The 10,279-nt window shown below is 49.5% G+C and overlaps 1 long non-coding RNA gene across 1 annotated transcript; it reads left to right on the plus strand.

Moving 5' to 3' along the window:
* Positions 1 to 8,603: 8,603 nt before the first annotated feature.
* LOC135376990 (uncharacterized) lies at positions 8,604 to 9,357 on the plus strand. The gene is made up of 2 exons (XR_010417956.1): positions 8,604 to 8,730; positions 9,197 to 9,357. It is a non-coding gene; the product is annotated as an uncharacterized LOC135376990 (long non-coding RNA).
* The last annotated feature ends 922 nt before the right edge of the window (positions 9,358 to 10,279 follow it).

Raw genomic sequence — 10,279 nt, forward strand, 5'->3', positions numbered from 1 at the left:
GTAAATTCGGTTGTACCGCAGAGTGAAAATATTTGCATGGTGACTCCTGGTGGACAGCTTGACAGACGAGGCAGCATTTCGAGCCATGTTAAATGTCGCCTCATTGCTCCTTTAAAGGCAGTAAAAAAAAGTGTAATTACTTTTCATTTGTTATTGTGCATGATGAGTTAAAATAGGCTGCTGCATCTTGCTAAATCATCTAGCACAGTACCAGTCGAGTGAGAGTGCATCGAGTGCAGAATGCTTTCAGCACTATGCGAGTCTCTGTGGTAACTTAAATACATTATTCTGAAGGCGCAAACCAAGATGGTTCCACACACACACAAAAAAACACTTCCACAGTACTTCAGTGAAATTACTTCATAGTTATAGTGTTCTCCAGGGTGAATATTAAGACAAGCATTGTGACGTTGTGGCTAGTCGTGACATGCTATGCATATTCTTTTATTTTGTATTACACCACAGAAGCTGTGCTTCAGGTGCCTCCACTCAGTAAACAAATGTAATGTCACTATAAATGTGTTGCAAATTATAACCTAATTGACTGTAATAATTAATTGTATATTAGTTACTGCTCTACTGTATGTTTGCGGAAGAAGCCACCTTCAGTGTCATTTATACTAAACTCGATATGTTCGAATTGATATATACAGTGGCACTCACACGTTGAGTTGACATGTGACGATAATAAACTACATATTTGACTAGTGCAAATTTTCATCTTGTTTTCTCACCTGACAGGTTGGTTTCAGTGCCATTTCAGCATGGTAGGAATAACTTGCGTCCTTGATCTTTGATGTGTACGGCCTCACATAGCTTCTTAAGTCAAGAAAATTGTAGGTTTTCATGCTTACCCTTTGCTCATACCACAATTATTATCTTTGTACATTGAACACTCCACTCTCATACCGCTCATTTCGCTCGGGGTAGTGCTCACTTCCCTGCACATACAGTTTGCTGCTTTCGCGTACTGCTCATAACGTTCTCATACTGCTCATATCATTTGTGACAGTGCTCATATCTGCACATATACGGCGTCCTTGGCCTCCACATACTGCTCATAGCGTTGCTCATACTGCGCATAACGTTGCTCATACTGCTCATTGTATTTCTCATATTGCTCATACTGCTCATTATATTTCTCATATTGCTCATTTCTTTTCACATAGAGAGTTATATGAGTTTTTTCGACAGGGCAGCGCCCGCTTCTTCTGCACCAATTGCGGTGGATTGTGGTCCAAAGGTACGCTTCCTCGTTATTTTTTTTTAATACGTTCTATAATCGTTCACATTTTTTCCAGAGCAAAAGCATTGGACGGACCGATTGATTCGCCCGTTTCTCGGCTGTCGGACGGTACCGTTCGACGTACGTTGCGAAGGACTTCGACTATTGAAGGAAGATGGAGAAGATGGACCATCAGTGTCACTCTGTGACTGAAGAAGATTGTACGTGTGTGTTTGAGTTAAAAAAACACGCGTTTCTCACACTCCTTTCGTTGCAGATTACGAATGGCTACTGACGGGAGATCTACCCTTGGTCCTAACCTTCAAGCCTCCTCCAAAGACCTTCTTTTTGCGAATCTGCGATCAACTGACTACCTGTCGTTGCGGTGGACTCTGGTCGAGAAACCCCAGCCATTCGTTAGACTCGAGCCTTCGTCCGTATTTGGGCTGCCATCCCGGCTACGAAACCAAAGCTGGAGCCTAATTCATGTGTAACGAGAAATAAAAAAAGGTTGTCTACTCTCATTCCGTCTCAGCCATGATGACGCCCGAGCAGAGGTTTGCCACCTTTGTGCAAACACGAATGTATCGGGACTTGCTGCGATTACGCGATTATATTCACGGCGATAGCTGCGAGGGAGACTTTCGCTCGATTCTCAAGACGATACCCTTACGTCTGTTCACCGTCAGTGGGAAGATTGCAAAGAAAATGAAGCGTTTCGTAGATTACAAGCTCGAGCTGCTGGAGAAGTATAGACGAGGAGAGACAGTCGACCCGTGTCTCATCAACGCGGGTTTCAACCGACCTATCGTCCGTCGCTACTGGCTTCTCCACACATCCCTCGACGTCACGGTGCAGACCGGCGACGACGGTGAGCGTCGGGTCAGCACGTTGGAAGATCGTCTCGCAAGGGTCTCGTGTATGTCGTGAAAAAATAAATAGTCTATTTTTACGAAACGAGTTCGCTCACGAGGAGACGTTTTATTGTTTTGTCATTCTCTTCGAGGTTACAGGAAAACATGGATACACAACTTTTCAAGCTGTAGCGTTTCGACATGCGAGTGGCTACGTAGATACAAAAAAGCCCGCAGTAAGGCGAAAAAGGCGATTGAATACACTTGTCGTTATACTCGTCCACTACAGGTAAAGTCCTTCGAAGGTTTGCTTCGATGAGGGGAAGTCCGTAGCTGTCGAAAAACACGGTAGACCCGTCGTAGTTTTTCAGGTAGAGCACCCAGTGCTGCCCGCGTCTTCTTCGCTCTTCCGTATTGATGATTAAATAACCGGGCTTGCGTAAAACGAAGGCTTCGTTTGAAGCGCAAATGCCTCTCAGCATGGAGGAAGCGAGGGGGTTCAGGGACACGAGTTCCAAGATGTCGCTCTCGTACATCTTTTTTTATGGGAAGGTGACCGTACGGTCCTTGTCGACGTACATGAGCTTGGGACACTCGGAAATCAAGAGGACGGTGACCGCGTGTGGAAGGGCTTTAGCGAAGCGTAATTGCAGGCGAACGTTTCCTTTTCGCCACTCGTTCAAATGCGAAGGAGAAGAACACTTGTCCACGTCCAAGTTAAAGTAGAGAAGGAACCCGTTCGTTTTAAATCGCTCGTAGCTATACTTGAAATGTTTCTCTCCCAGTTCTTGCAAGAAGTTAAAGTAGGGAATTTTGACGAGGTCGTTCTGAAAGTCGTACTCGGCTCGCACTTGCTGGCCGTCCACGGAGAGCATCGAATGAGACAGGTCGTAATGGCGGAATTTGTAGGGGTTCGATTGGATGTCGCCGAGAAAGTCGGACGTGGCGAGCAGGGCGACGCATACTTTGGAAGGCACCCTTTCGGGGTAAACGTTTTCAAAGTGAGCGTCCAAGCTCCCGGCACTCAAGCTCCGCACCTTGGTTTCCAATCCGCGTAACACGTAGATGGCCGGCGTGGTCTGAAGCCGCCGCTCGTATTCCAAAAATAGGGAAGGTGCCGGCGTCACCTTTTTCAAGTGTAACGTCATTTCTTTAATGTCCACCTCGTAATTGTACGTTTTCTTGTCTTTGGGGACCGATACGAGTTTAAATTCGTCGTTGTTTAACAGGAAAACGACACGAATTTCGACGGCAGGTACCATCAGGCGCGGCTGTTGAAACAGGTCGGTATTGATCTGACCGACCAGGTTAAAGTATTTTCCACCCTTCGTCGCTTCGTAACGTTGTTTCGGACCGCGAGACGAGACGTCGTAATCGTCCTTTAAATGTTCGTCGTCCTCGACATAAAGTCCAGCCGCGTGCACTGTTTCTTGAGCCGTGGGCGTGGAATGAAGCACGACGTCCAAAACACTCCTGTAGGCGTACAACTCGTTGGAACTGACGAGCTTGTTGTTCGCATAAACGGTGACCGTCTTAAACATGCCGCTCAACAGGTGGTTTATTGGGAAAACGACATCTTTCTCGTCCATTTCTTCCCCGTCGTCGCGAACAATGCGCACGGTCAAAGACACGAAACTACCGTAGAGATCCAAGTGTGCCCTTTGCAAATTTTGAATACAAAACTCGATCACGGAATTATTTACTCCGTTGACCGGATAAAAAAGTTGCTACGAAGTATCTTCCACGCCGTATTGAATGGAAGGGGGTTCGAATATGATCACATCACTCGTTAGACAGATCGGCGTCTGTATTTTTCCTTTCGTTGACGTCATGACGGAGCGCGCGCAGCGGATGTGTGACCTTCACGGCGTACCAAAGATATCTGCAGGTGCGTCGTGTGTCGGCGCCTTTTGTTGTCGTTTGCGGCGTTTCTTCCCATTGTTGTTTCCAGAGCCCTCCATGGAATCCAGCACGTCTCTCCCCGTTGCTATGGCCGTCTTTTTTACCGCGCGCGATATTCCTTCGCCATCGGCCAAATTCCGCGCCAAGCGCTTCAACGTTCTCTTGGCGATCGGTTTTATTTGCTGCCAGATGGGAACGATAAACTTGGATATGTTGCTCAACACACCGCCCCCTCGTTGGAAAAGGGGTCCCGTGTACACGGGAATTATTTTGGGGGAATTACGGTACATATTTGAAATGCAACGTTAGATTGGTTCTGCCTTTGGACCGCAACGGCAAACGTCTTCCCGTTTCGTCCGCGAGAACGATCGTCACTGAGGGAATTTCGAATTGAGACAGGTTAAAATACTGGATGTTATCTAACGACGTGCTTGTCTTTCTCGTAATAAAAGGGTAGTATTTTTAATATCGGTTTTTTCCCGCTCCCCACGTACGTGGGTTCCACGATGTCCGTGTACACGATTATGTTATGAAACGGGGGTTCCAGGAGTACCTTGACGGAGCTTGTGGCATCCTCATCCCCCGTGAACACGGTACGCGATTCGAAGCCCAAAAGCACGGCCAGGTACTCGGAAAGTCTTAGGGTGGAGGTGCCCTCGGAAAGCCGAATTTTACATTTCTGTTCGATTCCGTCGAAGCTGAAGCGTGCCCGTTCGCCTACGCGCTGGTTAATCGCATTTAGAAGTGCTTGCGGCGTCGCATAATAGCCGGGAGGCACATGTACTTGCAAAGATCGAGGAATTTTCGTCTTGATCGTGAAAGAAAATTGGCGCGCTACGGGGAGAGAGACGCGTAGCGTTTCTTCGTGTCCCTCGACGGCTGTGAGATGTAGCAGCTTGGCAAAGGGTTCCGGCACGTGCAACCCTTTCGGCGTTTTCAGAGAGTAGACGTTATCCGCGAATTCGAGCGAGGCGTCCAGCTTGTGCGTCTGGAAATACTTGTTGAGTGTGTTCCGTAGGGACGTGGTTTCCGAATTCAGAGTGACGTCGCCGAAAGCGACGGCGGCTGCGGCGTGCTCCAATAAGATGGAGGTGGCTTCGCGTTCGCTCAATTTGGGGGCTTTCACCGCACGACCTGCTTCGCGGGACGCTAGCGAGGCGTCGAGCGCTTGCGCGAGCCGAGGGTCCAATTCCACGGCTTTCACGTCCACGGGTAAGACGAAGTCGTATCGCGATTTATTGTACGCGAAAGAAACGTCGAATTCCGAAAGGGCTTTTCCCAAATCCCTCTCGAGATCCGAGGTGACACGAAAAGTTCTGCCGGCTTCCACCGTGTCCTCGAAAGAAACCTCGATTTTTGCATCTTGCCTTTCGTAGCCGATATTTAAAAAATCGTTACTTATGCTGAGATCCATCTGACCGACTTTATACCGATTCGAGAGCTGAAGCGGACTATCGAAAGCTACCGTGAAGGCGTTGAGTTTATTCGAGGGAAACTTATCCATGCTGGCGTTCGAGAGCAGGTGGACGTAGATGTCTGACATCATTTCCCAATCTTGACCACGTCGCTGCTCGGCACCCAACTGTCGTGTTCTTTGTCGTAACCGAACCAGTGAACCAAGGAGAAGCTCTGACCGTTCACCTGCTTCTTCCTCAGCACTTTCGTTACTCGCCAAGGCTGATTGGCGTCTCGGGTTACGACGAGTACCTCCTCCGGGTAGAAAGATCCGTCCACTTCCTTACCCCGGTAATCTTCCAGGTGCACGACGGGAGGAGAGGTGTCTCTCAGGCGGGAGACGGTGAAAATCTGAGGCGACCAACTCCCTTCCGAGCTCTTATGAAAACCTTTTCTGTGTAGTAGGACCCTCACTTTATCCCCCAGTTTGAGCTTCTTTTTCACGGAGGGTACGACGGGCTTCCCATTGATCTTATTGAACAGCTCCAATTCGTTTTCGGGCGTGACTTCGGACGGGCTGATGCCCAAAGTCCTGTGTTTGGTGGTGTTGTAGTCGCGCACGATCTTGGGAAGCGCGGAAACGAAGTGGTATTTTCCCGTTACTCTAAAATAACGGAATATTCTGTCGCGTAAAGTGCGTATGACGCGCTCTGCCTGCGATGCTTTGATTACTGGAGAGAAGGTAGAATAGATGTGTACCTTCTTTCGTGAGAGATACTCCTTGACGCTCTTGTTGCAGCCTCTGTCGCAAAAGATGCGTGTAGGTACGTTACCTCCCCGAAAAAGTCTTATCATGGCCCTTTTCATTTCGGCGGGGCGCTTCGTCTTTAGCGGGAGGGTGCGCAGAAAGCGGGAGAGGGAATCGATTGCCACGAGAATGTAGCGGTAGCCACCGTTGAATCTCTTGTATTTTGAAAAATCGGCGAGGTCCATTTGCCACACGTCGTTGATCTTGAGCGCGATGATGTGTCTCCTATTAAACTTTCTTCTGACTGGATGGTGGAGCGTGTAGGCATCCAGCTTTCTGAGAATGGCGAGAGCCTTCTTTTTGCTCAAGTGATGCGCTTTTCTATAGCGTTCCACACCCCCCAAACCACCCTCTGGTTTCTCATATCCCTCCATAAGTCGTCCACGCAATGGAGGCCTGCTGCTGCTGCTGCTGTTGAGGCTCGCGAGATTTGGGTAGAGAAATCAGACGCAATAGTTTCGAGACTTTGAGGAACCAGGAAGGTTTCTTTCCCGTCTTACGTTGCAACAAATAATTGACGAGTTCGTAAACGGAGGAGTGTCTGATGGGCTTGCCCGACACGGAGACACAACCCTCGCGATCCCAGGAAAGAACCTTCTTTAATTCCGAGACGACCCTTTCCGCTTCCTCTTCGTCCACCTCTGGAGAGAGGAGCGAATAGTCAAAGTCATTTGTAGCGTCGGACGCCTTGTTTTTATTGTCGTAGGGGTCAAATCCGTACTGCTTGAGTATGCGATACAGTGCTTGCAGTATGAGTTTCACTTTGACGTCGTCACTCTCCTTCGAGGAACGAATGTTTCCGATGGAGGGGGTCACTTCAATTCTCTTGGCCATTGGCGAAAAGGTTCAACACGGCGGAAAGCAGGAGAGGAACCACCGACGAAAGAACGCCCTGTCCTCGCTGCTGAGACAGATAGCGCTTCAAACGTTGCGGATTCTTGTGAATCTTTTTGTAGGCGAGCCGTCGTAAAAAGCGTTTGTGCTTCTTCAAACGCGCGAACGTATCTGGAGCTAGAGCCACCTTTCCGTTCAATACATTGAGGCAAATTTCGGAGAGGTGTTTCATGTCGGACGAGGACGAACGTCTCAAGACGTCGCGACGGCGCGGAGGGGGTAGAGTGGAGAGTACTTTGAGTAAAGTGAGGTGAGGGCGGAGATTCATTTCGGAGCGTAGATATATTGACGTTCTCCCGGAAAGATATTGCTACGCAACCTGTGATCCTCGTGCGTATAGTTGTGAAGATCCACGAGTAAATATGCGTGGGGCGACGACATCGCTTGTTTATATGCGTCCAGAAAATACTCCAATCTTTTTCTGCCAAATAGCTGTTGGCCAAAATGTTCCATCTGGTGCACGCTGCGCACGGTGCGCCGCAGGACGACGTAACTGGCGTTGTAGGATATTGTTCTAAAATGGCTACTGTCGAAAAAGATGTTTTGAACGAGTAAGAAGATCGAGGCGTTGGCGTGGTGAGAACCCCGAATGAAAAGATCGGTCACCTCCTTCAAGGAACCGGCGTCGGTCATGTGATCGTCGACAACGATCAGCGTAGCGCGCGACGTGTCCCACTCTCGCGGTAGCTCCTTGGTAAATTTTACGGAGTCCCCGAATTCGTCCTGCATGCTCGGCGAAGCATATTTCTGCACGTAGAATATTTGTGACGAAGGCTTGTCCACCACGTCGTTCAGGTTCCTCAACACGTTAGCAACGAAAGTAGATTTGCCGCACATGGAGGGGCCGCTTAAGATACAGCGAAAGGGATGACGGAAACGAAAAGGTTCGGGGGAAGACATGTTACGTGCGTACACGTTGCACGAAGAAAAAGAAGAGACTGAGACTCGAGGAGAAATGCATCGCTTTTATTTACACATCCTCGTCGTCGTCCTCTACATCGGAACTGCTTTCCCAATACAGATTGTCCAGGCTAAAGTTGGACTTCTTTTTCGCCAGTCTGTCCGCCGCTAAGATGCGGTCGAGCGTCTTCATCTTGTCCTGACACATTTCTTGACGTGCTTGCAACCATTCCAGACGGTGGACTTGAAAGGCTTCCTCCACGATGCCGCGTATAAATTCGCGAAGTGCTTCGTTTTTTGTCTTTTCCTTGCGACGACGAGAAACGCAGGAGAATAAACCACACATGGCGTTTTCCACGTATCGGTCAGAATGATGACGCGAGCGCGGTGCGCGCTGCCTTTATAGAGATAAACGCGCGCGCGCAAAGAACGGAGAATGAAAGCGAAACTGAAAAGCCACCCGTCGCCGCTAGGAGCGCGCGCGCAGCAGAGAGCCGAAACCGAAAACACCCGCGGCCGGCGCAGAGGGAGCTAGCAGCGGGCGCGCGCATGCGCGGACGGGTGGAGCAGAGGGCGCGCGCGCATCCATAGCGGCCGCTGCGCGTCGCCTCTCTCAGTTTCTCTCGGACCGTCGCGGAAGACGGACGTGCGCTCCGCGCGCTCGCTCACTTTCTGGCTGGATCTCGTAGAGAGCAGACGTGTGTTCTCCGCGGTCGCTCAGTTTCTGCCTGGAAGTTGCCGCGGGGGAAAAGGTGAGTGATTTGACGCGCTCCTTTTCTCGTATGTTTGCCGTGTTTAGCGGTGACCGCGCTCGTGCTAAGCCTTTTCTCGCATGTTTAGACTTGTTTTGCGGTGTCCAAGCCTGTTGACGCATGTTTAGCGATGTGTGGTTCCCGCCTTGTGTTAGCTGCGTAGTGTTGAGGTTATGCCCAAGCGCGCTCCTTTTCTCGTATGTTTGCCGTGTTTAGCGGTGACCGCGCTCGTGTTAAGCCTTTTCTCGCATGTTTAGAGATGTGTGGTTCCCGCCTTGTGTTAGCTGCGTAGTGTTGTGGTTAGGCCTAAGCGATCGTCCCCCCCGTAAGCCTTTTTCCCCCGATGTGTACTGTTTTCTGTTTAGCAGTAGCGGTTAGACCTTTTCTCTCGCATGCCTAGACTTGTTTAGCAGTGCTGTCATTTTTACCTGCCGCTACTATCTAGTTCTCTGTCTCTCTCATCTAGAGCTATGATGGTGGCGCCATCTGGTGTGATGCCTTGCAACTAAGTGGCCACCTGTCGTCGATCTCTGCAACTACCCGACGTCAACAAGCACTGGTCACCCCGGAGCCGTTTCTTCGCCGCGGCATCGTTGATTTTCGAATAAATTGTTTCTCTCCACTCTATTTCTATCTTTTCATTTTATTTTCTACCTATTTTTTTATTTTTTTATCAGCTCAACTAGCCGGCAAGTCACATCTTCGTCTGGACGTGTCTTAGATGGTCCCCAATTAGTGTAATGACTCCCTGGTGGGTCCTGATTAATGTGGGGGGTCCCAATTAGCTCTAATTGCTCATTAATGGCGTCCAGACGAAGATGTGACTTGCCGGCTAGTTGAGCTGATACACTACTACTTCGGTCTTCCACTTCACCCTTTCCTCCTGTCCACCATCTTTCCCTTCCCGAGAAACATGCCGCCTAATCAGGCAGGCAGACCTCTCGGGTTCCTCCCAACGACACTCCTCCTCATCCTCCATGTACTCGCTTTTACTGTTCTCTCTGTTTAATTAATTAATTTAATTATTTATTTATTTTAAAAAAAACGAGGACGCCTAGCTATATGTGTGCATGTGTGCCCCTTTAAACCCTTGCTGAGTCCCTTACCTACTCATCCCCTTTCTTCTCATTATTATTATTATTCCTTTGGTCAGCGGCAATTTGACATCTTCCGCGCTTTCGCCTCTGCGCTAAGCCGTGGCGCTCTCGCCGTCTTTCCCACGCTCCTCACTACCTGCTCCAACAGTTTGTTTGTTTATTTTTCCCTCCGTCCCACTACCTCCGAAAACCGCAACGTCGTACAGCCGCGTTCTCCAAAAATTGGACTCCACGCCGCCTCTACAAGCGATTTCCGCTACGCGCCGCTTCTCTCTTTCTTGCTATCGTCGTTGCTAGTATTCTCGTCACTAACATGACAGCTGTTATCATTGCACGTAACCATGCAGTAGCCCCACAAACGAGGCGCGAGCTGCTCCGTTTAATTCGCCGCCGAAATACCAGCGTAATCGCGCGCAGGGACAGCCAAATGCGCAAGGCGTTGGTTCGAGCGC

The sequence above is a fragment of the Ornithodoros turicata genome, unplaced genomic scaffold (assembly GCF_037126465.1).
Source record: "Ornithodoros turicata isolate Travis unplaced genomic scaffold, ASM3712646v1 ctg00001425.1, whole genome shotgun sequence".
Lineage (NCBI taxonomy): Eukaryota > Metazoa > Arthropoda > Arachnida > Ixodida > Argasidae > Ornithodoros > Ornithodoros turicata.